This window comes from Rhineura floridana, chromosome 5, assembly GCF_030035675.1.
Source record: "Rhineura floridana isolate rRhiFlo1 chromosome 5, rRhiFlo1.hap2, whole genome shotgun sequence".
NCBI classification, from domain to species: Eukaryota; Metazoa; Chordata; class Lepidosauria; order Squamata; family Rhineuridae; genus Rhineura; species Rhineura floridana.
This window is the reverse complement of record NC_084484.1, coordinates 175,027,217-175,041,247: the sequence shown is the minus strand read 5'-3', so window position 1 is coordinate 175,041,247 and position 14,031 is coordinate 175,027,217. Positions and strand designations below refer to the sequence as shown.

At 43.2% G+C, this 14,031-nt stretch overlaps 1 protein-coding gene and 1 pseudogene across 7 annotated transcripts in view; one reads left to right on the top strand and one right to left on the bottom strand.

Moving 5' to 3' along the window:
- DLG2 (discs large MAGUK scaffold protein 2) overlaps positions 1 to 14,031 on the bottom strand; it is a 1,398,326-nt gene that overhangs the window by 1,041,025 nt on the left and 343,270 nt on the right. The window lies entirely within an intron of this gene.
- Positions 13,886 to 14,004, top strand: LOC133386356 (5S ribosomal RNA; annotated as a pseudogene).

The following is a 14,031-nucleotide window of genomic DNA, read 5'->3' as shown; positions in this document are numbered from 1 at the left end:
GAAGGCTCTGATCCACCCTACAGATGAATGCATGGAGGATAGGAAAGCTGGTGCAATCTGTCTCCACTCTGTTTCTTCCTATCATGCCTATCCTGGAATCCAGAGGTAGCCAACAGGATGCCCTCCAGAAGTTGTTGGACTCATCAGCACCAGCCAGCATGGGCAATCCCATTAAACGTGATGGGGGTTGCAGTCCAGCGATGTCTAGAGGAGACTACATTGGCTATCCCTGCTATAATCCATTTTGCTCCACTTTGTAGCTTTTCTTCTTCTGCCCAGTCTCCCCAGTCATTCCAGCAATGGTTCTTATGGGCACAGCTTCATTGATCTGACCTTCTGGAGGGACCCCCATCTTATGCTTGAATCCTCTTCTGGTTACCTGCTTAGATACTATGGGTTGTATTCCGTGTAGCACTAAGGCAATCATACCTCCTTGCCCCACAGAATGATCTCCCCTTCTCCTCCCTACACCCCCCCCAAATCTGTTCTGGGGTTCCCCCAACCCTCCAGAGCACATTTGGGGATGGCACAGGGTGAACACAGGAGGAGGAGAGTGGGGAAACCCATTGCACTAGCACTAACTGTAGCGCAAAACATTTGTTGAATATCGCCTGACTGATTAATTTATTAAAAAATTAAATTTATTCATTTAGTTGTTACATATTTATAGACTGCTTCATAGCCTGAAGCCATTGAGGTGGTGTATAAGATAATAAAATGAGGTAAGACCCAGTTGATTTTGGACTCTACACTGCCTACTCATCTCCAGGCCTAATTGCGTAAATATCACCTATGTTCCATGCTCTTGTCCACTGCATGCACGACATTCCTTATGATACAAAAACTCAATAAGCAAAATTATTCAGTTGGCAACCAAGGATTCCAAAAGACTAAAGAAGCTGTCACGGTTCCCAAGAGCTTGCGAGTGAAAAGCCAAACAAAATCCGACGTGCCACTAAGTAGACAAATAAGACTGCAGAGTAGGAGGATAGAAACGAATGATCTAAATAAATAACTATAATCTCAATGCTGCTGTTGTCTGGAAACCCATTGACTTTAATTTTCCACATATGGCACCTCTAAAATGGAAGTCAAACATCCCGCTTTTCATCCTCTTGACAACCATTATAACTTCATTATCATCGAAGCCCTCCGTCTTGTCATCATTAGGCTAGTCAGAAAACATCACTGGGTGAGTGCAATGCCAACTGAATGTCTTCGAGATAGCAAAGGTTCAAGAAGACTAAGAAGAAAGTCTAAGGGAGAGAAAGGGATCCCAGCCATGCTGTCTTGGCTGCCGCTCAAAACCAAACAACAAATGTGTCTACTTGTAAGTAAAGAAGTAAAGTTTCATTATAGTAATCTAACAGTACGAACTCAGCAGGTAGAAAACAGCAGAATCTAGTCCAGGTGCTCCTAAAAGGTGAAATACTACTACTACTACTACTACTATTATTATTATATTAGTTAAATTTATATCCCGCCCCTCCTCCCAGTAGGAGCCCAGGGCAGCAAACAAAAACACTATAAAACATAAAAACAAACACTAATATATATTAAAACAAAACACCTTTAAAAAATCTTTAAAAAAAAAAAGCTTTAAAAACATCTTAAAAAGCAGTTCCAACACAGACGCAGATGGATAAGGTCTTTAAAAGTCTTGTTGAAAGAGGAAGGTCTTCAGCTATTGCCAAAAAGATAACAGAGATGGTGCCTGTCTAATATTTAAGGGGGGGGGTTCCAAAGGATCTTGATACTACACTAAAGGTCCATTTCCTATGGTGTGTGGAATGGACCTCCTGATAAGATGGTATCTGCAGGAGGTCCTCACCTGCAGAGCAGCCACAATAAGTCTGGTATCAGAGCAAAGGCCAAGGCTCAAGAGTCTGAGATTAGTAGTTGGAGTTCCAAGACTGCAAAGGAGCTGCGAACATCTTCCGACAAGTTTCTCCACATACCTGCCAAGCTTTTAAGCAGAGACTAAGAAGGCTTTGCTCTTGTCTCTGCAGGTCCTGGCCTGCGCTTGATGACGTGCAGGCAGGCACTTCATCAAGGGGAACAAGTCTCCTCCCATCTCTTGATGCGCTGCCTCTCCCTGGGAGAGATTGCCAGCCACGTCTCCTCCTCTGAACTCCCCTGCTCTGTCACAGCCAGGCTCCAGCCCCTCAGCATCCTCCACAGGCTGAGGATGGCACCCCCTGGATCTCCCACCTCATCAGGTCCTGGCACATCCAGGGGGGCTTCAACAAGCAGGCTCTGCTGCATAGTCTTATCCACCCCCTCCTTCCCTTCCAAGTCTTCATCCTCAAGTGCCTCTCACTGCTGATCCAAATCCGAGGGCTCAGAGGGAACCATGGTTCATCAAGCTCGGTATTGTTTACCCTGGCTGACAGTTTCAGGCAAAGGTCTCTCCCAGCCTTACCTGAAGATGTGGGGATTGAACCTGGGACTTGATGCATGCAAAGCAGATGCTCTATCACTGAGCTACGCCCCTTCCCTAAGGTTACCTCCCTGACTTTGATTTCACCTCATTTCTGAAGTGTTATGTCTGGCTCTTATAGATGAAATAGTGGACAGGTGGGGCCATTGACATCGATCCCTTAGCCACAGGGTTGCCAGGTTCAGGGTCTGAGACTGATCCTGTGTCTTTAGGAGAAGAGAAAGTCAGCCAAGTGCAGGTGTCCTTGCAACACTGTAATGGGAAAAACCACAAGGTGGAATTCCCCCTTCCCCCTGCACAACTTTTAAAGATGCAGAAGACCTCTTGGTTGCCAGGCTCAGCCTCTAAGACAGCCTTTCCCAACCGGTGTGCCTTCAGATGTTGCTGGACCACAACTCCCATCAGCCTCAGCCATTGGCAATGCTGGCTGAGGCTGATGGGAGTTGTGGTCCAACAACATCTGGAGGCACACTGCTTCGGAAAGGCTGCTCCAAGAGGTCTTCTGTATCTTTAAAAGTTGTGTAGGGGGAAGGAAGAATTTCACCTTGTGGTTTTTCCCATTACAGTGTTGCAAGAAAACCTGCAATTGGCTGAATTTTCTCTTCTCTTAACGATACAGAACCATTCTCAGGCCCTGAGCCTGGCAACCCTAGTCCTCACTGCAGCAGGCTAGGGGGCTCTTTTCAATGAGCCTCTTGCTAGGATGTGGGCCCTCAGCAGATGCCCATCCATGTCAATCCTTGAAGCTGGCCCTACACTTGGTTTCTAATTCTACTAATTGCTTTGCTTGCTCCTACCAAGACTAAATGAATCCTCATTCTGCAAGGACTTAGGGGCATTTGTGACTGCAACAGATCTTTTCATTGGACAAGAATATAAACTGGGAAGCATAAACTGACTTGACAAATGTCACTCTCTCTCTCTCTCTCACACACACACACACACGCATGCATGCACGCACTGACACAGTGGCCAATGCCCCATGTTTGATCCCTCCCAGCTGTAGTATGTGTTTTCCCACCTGATCATCACCTGGCTGGGAGATGATGCACACGACAGACCCATGCAACTGGCCTTAGTCCCAGAGTCCTACTATTCACAAACATACGACAGTATTGTGGGATTGCACCCCTTTAGGTGTTGCCAAACTGACAGGGGAAGCCTCTTTTCCATGGCTTCATCTAGTGATGGAAATCTGTCCATTTTAGTTCTCTTCATTTCTCATTTTTCCAATCTTAAATTCAGTTCTTCGCATTTCTGCAGCAATTTGTAAGTTTTTTTTAAAAAAAATCCTCATGAAAATTCTCCAGCATTTTGAGTGTGTGTTTCTCCTAATAAACACATTTTTGTAGGCAGTTTTGACCAGTGTACACTTTTGCAAGCAATTGCTAGTCAAAGGATGGCTGTGTTTCAGTTCTCATATTGTTTCAGAAAGTGCAAACTTAACAGATTTGGCTTGAAATGCAAACAGAATCAAATTTCTCGCCCTTCCCTACCTTTATCCCATGCAACTGTAATCATGGCTGAAAAGTCAGAACCCCATGGGAAGGGCCTATAATATTGGTCCTTTCCATCCCCCAATTTATAGATAGCCAAGAGGGTATGTAGGATCCATGCAACTGATCCTCAAATTTTACAACTGTGGTGTGGGATGAAAGCCTGGAAAGGAGGTTTTCAAGCAGCTATGATAATGAAGGGTCTTCACATCCACATTTCTGAGAATCAAACAACTATGCCTAACAAAACATTAGATGTGGTCCCACATGTGCCTGAGGTTCCACTGGCCTTTATCAGGGACAAAGCTTCTAGTGTGGCAGGGTCTGCCCTGTGGAACTCCTTGCCAATAGAGGTTTGGCAGGAGCCATCCCTGCTCAATTTTAGATGTCTTTTTAAAACTGTATTCTTCAGACAGTCCTTTCAAACCTGAGATTCTTTGCAAACCAGCTCTTACGAATGTGTTTGATGTCTTTATCGTTTTTATTGTATCGTCTCTATATCACCTTGTAATATTTTATACAAAAGTGTAAATATTTAAACAAAAACAATAATTAACATGATCAGCCAACTTTGTTCAAGACAGGCTTTCATCTGCCCAAGCCAACATGTATTTAATAATTCAAATAAAAGCTGCCATTTACTGAGTCAGATCATCTGGTCAAATACTCTCTACTCTCTGCGGCCTCCAGTGAAATCTTACCCAGCCCTGATAACCTTGACTGCAGCCTTTGCCAACCTGGTGCCCTCCAGATGTTTTGGACTCCCACCAGCCCTAGCTAACTCAGTTGTAGTCCAAACATCTGGAGGGCACCAGGTTGGCGAAGGCTGCTTTAGAGGGCAAAGCCAAGGACTGGAACCACCAAGAAACTGATGTTTGAACATTTTTGCCATGCTTTCCTTTTAGAATAAATTCCAATTTATTTGTAGAAACTGTTTACCATATAAAGAAACTAATTGGGTATATTGTTTGGATAACAGAGAAGCTGGAGCAGGAGTCTCTCCCAACACTACTTGGAGGTGTCAGGATTTGAACCTGGGACCATCTGCATGCAAAGCAGATGCTCTGCCGCCAAGCCAGGATAGTTCCTTTTAGTTTTCTCCAGTTAAGAGAGGATTCATTCCCAAACACTCCATCCAAGGAGCTGTTACTCAAATTCAGTGCTATCTTTTATAAGGAAAGTACCACCAGAGCAATTTTTTAGTAATTTAGGGAATATCTCTCATTTGCTCAGTTTAGATTTCTTATCTAAAATTGCTTCTTGCTGAAAATTCTATTAGCTGGCTACAGGGATGGGGTTTGCTGCCTAGTTCAGTTCTACTCGTATTCCGATGGTCTGTTGTTCGATCCCGATCTGCCTTTTTTTGTTCGGCACTTGCCGATTCAATGCACTGGGGGGCAGGGGGTGGGTGATTCGAACTTGCGGGGGGGGGGTTGGTTGCAAAAAATTGTGTAATTTTTAACATAAATGCTTATGCCAGTGATCACAGTGTTCCACGTCATTTTACACATAAATGAGGCAGATAATTGCCTTTGAGTCTGTCTCTTGCCTCGGGCTAACTAATGTGCTGCTTAACGATTCCCCTCCCTTTTGCTATTCGCTCTTCTTGTTTCGTTTGCATTACTATTTTAATGTCTTTTTTCCTGCTAAATTTTTAGCTTTCTTAATAAAAAAATTAAAGTAACAGATACTTTTTACCAATAATTGAAATTGAATTGAATTTTCTCTATATTTAAATAACTGAAATTGTGAGGATTATGTTTTATTGTTTTATATTTGAAAATCCCTTTATTCTCTATGTGTGTATTTGAACAATAAGTGTGTATTTAAATAACAAATTTTAATCCTGCTTGTGTGACCTCTTGAATTAGTTTGTCAGCACCGCCACAGCATCATCACCACAACCTCTAGTACCACGTTGCATTTTTATAGCCCCTGATGAGCAGCAAGTTACAGGAAATTATGAAGATAATTACATAAAATAGGGGGAAATATTCAGGAAATATTAATTGAAGCTTTGCTTCAATAAAGGCATTCAGCTTTCTTTCCTCATCAATGTGTTTCATGGTCATTCAGATCTCGAACTTTCTTGCCTCAGGGAAGGGGAAAACCTTTGGCAAAAAAAGCTTGGAAAAGTTACTTTTTTGAACTACAACTCCCATCAGCCCAATGCAGTGGCCATGCTGGCTGTGGCTGATGGGAGTTGTAGTTCAAAAAAGTAACTTTTCCAAGAGCTAAACAGTGGGCTTGCATGACTCAGTGCTCATGTAAAATAGCAGCACCTGCCCATTAAAAAATAGATAAGAACATAAGAACATAAGAAGAGCCTGCTGGATCAGGCCAGTGGCCCATCTAGTCCAGCATCCTGTTCTCACAGTGGCCAACCAGGTGCCTGGGCGAAGCCCGCAAGCAGGACCCGAGTGCAAGAACACTCTCCCCTCCTGAGGCTTCCAGCAACTGGTTTTCAGAAGCATGCTGCCTCTGACTAGGGTGGCAGAGCACAGCCATCACAGCTAGTAGCCATTGATAGCCCTGTCCTCCATGAATTTGTCTAATCTTCTTTTAAAGCCATCCAAGCTGGTGGCCATTACTGCATCTTGTGGGAGCAAATTCCATAGTTTAACTATGCGCTGAGTAAAGAAGTACTTCCTTTTGTCTGTCCTGAATCTTCCAACATTCAGCTTCTTTGAATGTCCACGAGTTCTAGTATTATGAGAGAGGGAGAAGAACTTTTCTCTATCCACTTTCTCAATGCCATGCATAATTTTATACACTTCTATCATGTCTCCTCTGACCTGCCTTTTCTCTAAACTAAAAAGCCCCAAATGCTGCAACCTTCCCTCGTAAGGGAGTCGCTCCATCCCCTTGATCATTCTGGTTGCCCTCTTCTGAACCTTTTCCAACTCTATAATATCCTTTTTGAGATGAGGCGACCAGAACTGTACACAGTATTCCAAATGCGGCCGCACCATAGATTTATACAACGGCATTATGATACCGGCTGTTTTATTTTCAATACCTTTCCTAATTATCCCTAGCATGGAATTTGCCTTTTTCACAGCTGCCGCACACTGGGTCGACATTTTCATCGTGCTGTCCACTACAATCCCGAGGTCTCTCTCCTGGTCGGTCACCGCCAGTTCAGACCCCATGAGCGTATATGTGAAATTAAGATTTTTTGCTCCAATATACATAATTTTACACTTGTTTATATTGAATTGCATTTGCCATTTTTCTGCCCATTCACTCAGTTTGGAGAGGTCTTTTTGGAGCTCTTCGCAATCCCTTTTTGTTTTAACAACCCTGAACAATTTACTGTCATCAGCAAACTTGGCCACTTCACTGCTCACTCCTAATTCTAGGTCATTAATGAACAAGTTGAAAAGTACAGGTCCCAATACCGATCCTTGAGGGACTCCACTTTCTACAGCCCTCCATTGGGAGAACTGTCCGTTTATTCCTACTCTCTGCTTTCTGCTTCTTCACCAATTCCTTATCCACAAGAGGACCTCTCCTCTTATTCCATGACTGCTAAGCTTCCTCAGAAGCCTTTGGTGAGGTACCTTGTCAAACGCTTTTTGAAAGTCTAAGTACACTATGTCCACTGGATCACCTCTATCTATATGCTTGTTGACACTCTCAAAGAATTCTAATAGGTTACTGAGACAGGACTTTCCCTTGCAGAAGCCATGCTGGCTCTGCTTCAGCAAGGCTTGTTCTTCTATGTGCTTAGTTAATCTAACTTTAATCATACTTTCTACCAGTTTTCCAGGGACAGAAGTTAAGCTAACTGGCCTGTAATTTCCGGGATCCCCTCTGGATCCCTTTTTGAAGATTGGCGTTACATTTGCCACTTTCCAGTCCTCAGGCACGGAGGAGGACCCAAGGGACAAGTTACATATTTTAGTTAGCAGATCAGCAATTTCACCTTTGAGTTCTTTGAGAACTCTCGGGTGGATGCCATCTGGGCCTGGTGATTTGTCAGTTTTTATATTGTCCATTAAGCTTAGAACTTCCTCTCTTGTTACCACTATTTGTCTCAGTTCCTCAGAATCCCTTCCTGCAAATGTTAGTTCAGGTTCAGGGATCTGCCCTATATCTTCCACTGTGAAGACAGATGCAAAGAATTCATTTAGCTTCTCTGCAATCTCCTTATCGTTCTTTAGTACACCTTTGACTCCCTTATCATCCAAGGGTCCAATCGTCTCCCTAGATGGTCTCCTGCTTTGAATGTATTTATAGAATTTTTTGTTGTTGGTTTTTATGTTCTTAGCAATGTGCTCCTCAAATTCTTTTTTAGCATCCCTAATTGTCTTCTTGCATTTCTTTTGCCAGAGTTTGTGTTCTTTTTTATTTTCTTCATTCCGACAAGACTTCCATTTTCTGAAGGAAGACTTTTTGCCTCTAAGAGCTTCCTTGACTTTGCTCGTTAACCATGCTGGCATCTTCTTGGCCCTGGCGGTACCTTTTCTGATCTGCGGTATGCATTCCAGTTGAGCTTCTAATATAGTGTTTTTAAACAACTTCCAAGCATTTTCGAGTGATGTGACCCTCTGGACTTTGTTTTTCAGCTTTCTTTTTACCAATCCCCTCATTTTTGTGAAGTTTCCTCTTTTGAAGTCAAATGTGACCGTGTTGGATTTTCTTGGCAATTGGCCAGTTACATGTATGTTTAATTTAATAGCACTGTGGTCACTGCTCCCAATCGGTTCAACAACACTTACATCTCGCACCAGGTCCCGGTCCCCACTGAGGATTAAGTCCAGGGTTGCCGTCCCTCTGGTCGGTTCCATGACCAACTGGTCTAGGGAATAGTCATTTAGAATATCTAGAAACTTTGCTTCTTTGTCATGACTGGAACACATATGCAGCCAGTCTATCTCCGGGTAGTTGAAGTCACCCATTACTACCACATTTCCTAGTTTGGATGCTTCCTCAATTTCATATCTCATCTCAAGGTCTCCCTGAGCATTTTGATCAGGGGAACGATAGATCGTTCCCAGTATTAAGTCCCTCCTGGGGCATGGTATCACCACCCACAACGATTCTGTGGAGGAGTCTGCCTCTTTTGGGGTTTTGAGCTTGCTGGATTCAATGCCTTCTTTCACGTATAGAGCGACTCCGCCACCAATACGTCCTTCCCTGTCCTTCCGATATAGTTTATATCCAGGGATAACCGTATCCCACTGGTTTTCTCCATTCCACCAGGTCTCCGTTATGCTCACTATATCAATGCTCTCCTCTAAGACCAAGCACTCCAGTTCTCCCATCTTGGTTCGCAGGCTCCTAGCATTAGCATACAGGCACTACTTCTAGGCCTACCCCTTTTAAAATTTCATCATTTCTTTGGTTTTTATCCCAGGGGGGAGGTTTATTCCGAACCGGACCTTTCTCAGCTCCTGTCGGGTTTCCCCCCTCAGTCAGTTTAAAAGCTGCTCTGCCACCTTTTTAATTTTAAGTGCCAGCAGTCTGGTTCCATTCTGGTTCAAGTGGAGCCCGTCCCTTTTGTACAGGCCCGGCTTGTCCCAAAATGTTCCCCAGTGCCTAACAAATCCGAACCCTTCCACCCGACACCATCGTCTCATCCACGCATTGAGACTGCGAAGCTGGGTCTGTCTGGCTGGTCCTGCGCGTGGAACCGGTAGCATTTCAGAGAAAGCCACCTTGGAGGTCCTGGCTTTCAGCATCCTACCTAGCAACCTAAATTTTGCTTCCAGGACCTCACGGCTGCATTTCCCCATATCGTTGGTGCCAACGTGCACCACGACCACTGACTCCTTCCCAGCACTGTCTACCAAACTATCTAAACGACAGGCGATATCCGCAACCTTCGCACCAGGCAGGCAAAACACCTTGCGGTCTACACGCCCATCACACACCCCACTGTCTATGTTCCTAATGATCGAATCACCCACTACAAGGATCCCTCCACCCCCTGGAGATATATCCTCGGCACGAGAGGATAGCTGCTCATCCCCCAAGGAATGGGTCCCTTCTAAGGGATCGTTTCCCTCTTCCTCAGCTGGATGCTCTCCTTCCCCGAGACCATCGTTGTCCATGATAGCAGGAGAGCTATCATCGTTGGAGTGGGACACAGCTATAACGTCAACCACAAAGGGTTTTAGTGGCCTGACACAGTAGTCGGTGCAGAAATGACAAGCAAAATGATGAAGAGGGTATAGCAACTCCCTTATGAAGAAGGGCTGCAATACATAGGGCTTTTTAGTTTAGGGGGGGAAAGGCCAGTAAGGGGGAGGAATGACAGAGGTGTATAAAATCATGCTATATGTCAAGAAGGCCTCCCTCATCATACTAGAGCCTAGGATCATCCAGTGAAGCTGACTGGTGTGGTAAAAGAAAGTACTTCTTCACAGATGCTTAAACTATGAAATTAACCCCACCCACCCCACAGGATGAGGAGGTGATAGTCACCAGCTTAGATAGTTTTAAGGGGATTAGACAAATTTGTGGGTAGTGAGGCTATAATGGCTATTAGTCATGACATGATGTCTGTTCATTGTCTCCAGCATTGGTGGTAATATTCCTCTAAATACAAATTGCTGAGAATCATGAGTGGGAGAGGTCTATTATTCTCACGTCTTGCTTTTGGGCTCCCCATAGGCAGCAGGTTGGCCACTGGGCTGGGCTTATATCTGCAGCAGTAGCAGATGGCATTTTGTGGTAAAGTGGTGTTCCCCATACCTCCCGACAGCTAAATTGCTGCTGCTTACCAGGAGGGAGAGAGCGAAGGCGACAGAAAGGGCAGTACAGTGCAAATGCACCAGTGGAAGCAATCAGGCACTCCTGCCGGTGTGTTTGCACTGTGTCAGCCTCCCCAACACCTCACTCCTCCCCCCTCCCTGTAAGCAGCAGTGATTCAGTTGTTGGGAGGTTTGCAAGGTTTCGTCTGTATCATCTCTCTGAGCTCTAAAGTCGGTAGCTGAGAATCACAGTGTGCTTCTTCCTCATTCTGTGCAAAGCAGAGAGGCAGGCAGTAAGCCTTCTCTGCCAGGTGCATGTTGAACCCTGCTGGAAATTTTCCAAAGAACTGAGTACTCAGCATATGGCGACCAAAGCACAAACAAAATTCTAATGTGTCTTCTGGGTACAGACCACATTGTGTTTCAGAGTGGTAACAGCACTAATGTCTGCCAGTGTTTGGCTTGCTTCAAGGACACTGAGAACTTAATTGTGGGGGGAGGTCTTCATACTCGGCATTGCAATTAGTGTGCCCTACTTTACAGAGGACAGTCCTCTATTTAAAGGGCTAGCAGAAGGAAGTCCTCTATATTATTATTATTATTATTATTTATTACATTTATATACCGCCCCATAGCCGAAGCTCTCTGGGTGGTTTACAGCAGTTAAAACAATAACAACAAATATACAAATTTTAAAACACAAAAAACAATTTAAAAACACAATTACAAAAAAATTATATGAAGTACTGGCAGAGGACAGTCCTCTTTTTGAACTTGCCCTCTGTTAGAAGAGTTGTCTAGATCAAGCCTGTTTTAAAGATTAAGATCCATAAGAACAGAGACAAGAGGCACTGAAGTTTATTGATTTATTCATTTCATTCCATTTATGAATCGCTTCCTATGAAAATATCTCAAACCGATTTAAGAATAAAAATGCAGATACAGACTGGAATGAAAAACCTCCACTTCAAAGTGTCACCAAAAAAAGAAGGTCTTCAATCGATGCAGAAAAGACTGTGGAGACGGCACCTGTCTCATATGTAACAGGAAGGAATTCCACAGCACCTGGATAGCAGACTGAGCAGGCGCACAGGTCACAGTCTTTCCCACTATGTATATCTACTTAAATTATGGAGATTATTTTTAAATTTGCATTTATACTCATAAATTAGCATAATCAAATTTCTGTCCCAGGATTTTATACTGTAAGGTCCTCAGGGGAGAAACCTGTTCTTCATCTGTAAAGTGCCATTCACTCTGTTATTCTGTAAACTGCCATGTTTACAGAGACATGCATGCTTACTAGGGAAGAAAAGCAGGACTTAAGAACATAAGAAGAGTCCTGCTGGATCAGGCCAATGGCCCATCTCATCCAGCATCCTCCTCTCAAGGGGCCAAAGCGATGCCTGTGGGAAGCCCACAAGCAGGACCTGAGCACATCAGCAACTGGCATTCAGAAGCATGCTGCTTCCATCTATGGAGGCAGTGGCAGCTAGCATTACAATTTCATGTCCATGAGTTCAAGTGTTATGAGAGAGGGAGGAAAAACTTTTCTCTATCCTCTTTCTCCATGCCATGCATAATTTTATACACAGACGCAGACTGGGATAGGTCTCCACTTAAAAGGCTTGTTGAAAGAGGAAGGTCTTCAATAGGCACCAAAAAGATAAGAGATGGCGCCTGTTTAATATTTAAGGGGAGAGAATTCCACAGGGTAGGTGTTGCCATACTAAAGGTCTGTTTCCTATGTTGTGCAGAACGGACCTCCTGATAAGAAGGTATCTGCAGGAGGCCCTCATCAGCAAAGCATCAACATGGCATCTATCTATCTATCTATCTATCTATCTATCTATCTATCTATCTATCTATCTATCTATCTATCTATCTATCTATCTATCTATCTATCTATCTATCTATCTATCTATCTATCTATCTATCTATCTATCTGTCTGTCTGTCTGTCTGTCTGTCTGTCTGTCTGTCTGTCTGTCTGTCTGTCTGTTATTTCATTTATATCCTGCCCTTACTCCCAGCAGGAGCCCAGGGTGGCAAACAAAACCACTAAAAACACTTTAAAATCATAAAAACAGACATTAAAATACATTAAAACAAAACAACTTTAAAAACATTTTTTTAAAGCTTTGAAGACAGTTTTTTTAAGAAGGTTAAACAAACATATTGTTAAAAAAAGTTTTAAAAGCATATTAAAAAGCCGTTCCAACACAGAAGCACACTTTTCCAACTCTACAATGTCTTTTTTGAGGTGAGGCGGCCAGAGCTGTACTGTTTTATTTTCAATACCTTTCCTAATGATCTCTAGCATGGAATTTGCCTTTTTCACAACTGCCGCACATAGGATCAACACTTACTTCTGAATAAGTGTACATTGGATTGTGCTATAATGATCAAAAAACATGTTTGACAGAAGGATTTCTTTGAAATCATTTTATCACTCTTTATTTAAAAAGATCAGTTCTTTTGCAGCTAAAAATTATCCATGTAAAAGAAAGAAAATTACTTATTGGACTGCAAATACATAGTGATGTGATCAATGGTAGAGATGAAACAGACCTTGGGAACAGCTGAGCCAGAACAGGGAAGAAAAAGATGGAAGAGATCCAAGGCAGATAATTAAGAGTCTCTTTGGGACTTTTTTTTTTTTTTACACAGCAGTCCATCTCGTCACCATTCTTCTCCCATATGGATTCTGATCATTTTCTCCCCTATTTAGGGACATTACAAAATCTGATACAGTGTCTTTGTGAAACTGTTTTATTGCTCTTTTGGTTGCCATGGTGACAAAAATATTTTAATGAAAGGCTCTTCCCTCCCCCTCCCCATCAGCTGCTTTTGAACTGAATTCAGGGGGTTGTCAAACGCCAAACTCTTGTGTTTCTGTGTTAAGTCATACAAAGTTGTTGACAAATGTTAAATGCTGTTGTTAACAGTAACTGTCCTGATCTGAATCAGTCATTGAACTGTTTGAAATAAATCTCACAGCCTCATAACGTAGGAGATGGTGCAGATATTTAAATAACACAGGAAAAAAGACATATTCTTTGGTGAAGGGGGGAATCTTAAATGAGAACCGCAGGTTTTGACTGTCTAAATTAGTAAATGAATCACCGTAAGCTTTAGTCAATGAAATGATAAGGGCTAATTTTAATTGGTGGGGCTGAGAGCTAAGGGACACGCTTGTTTAGTTCTCATGCATTACTTTGTTGTTTCAGTCACTGTAACAGGAAATGTGCCCACAGCCATGCTACCCTGAACATGCCCAATCTCATCTGATGTGGGAAGCTAAGTAGGGTCAGGCCTGGTTAGTACTTGAATGGGAGACCGCTTGGGAATCCCAACTGCCGTAGGCTGAGAGGAAGGCAATGGTAAACCACCTT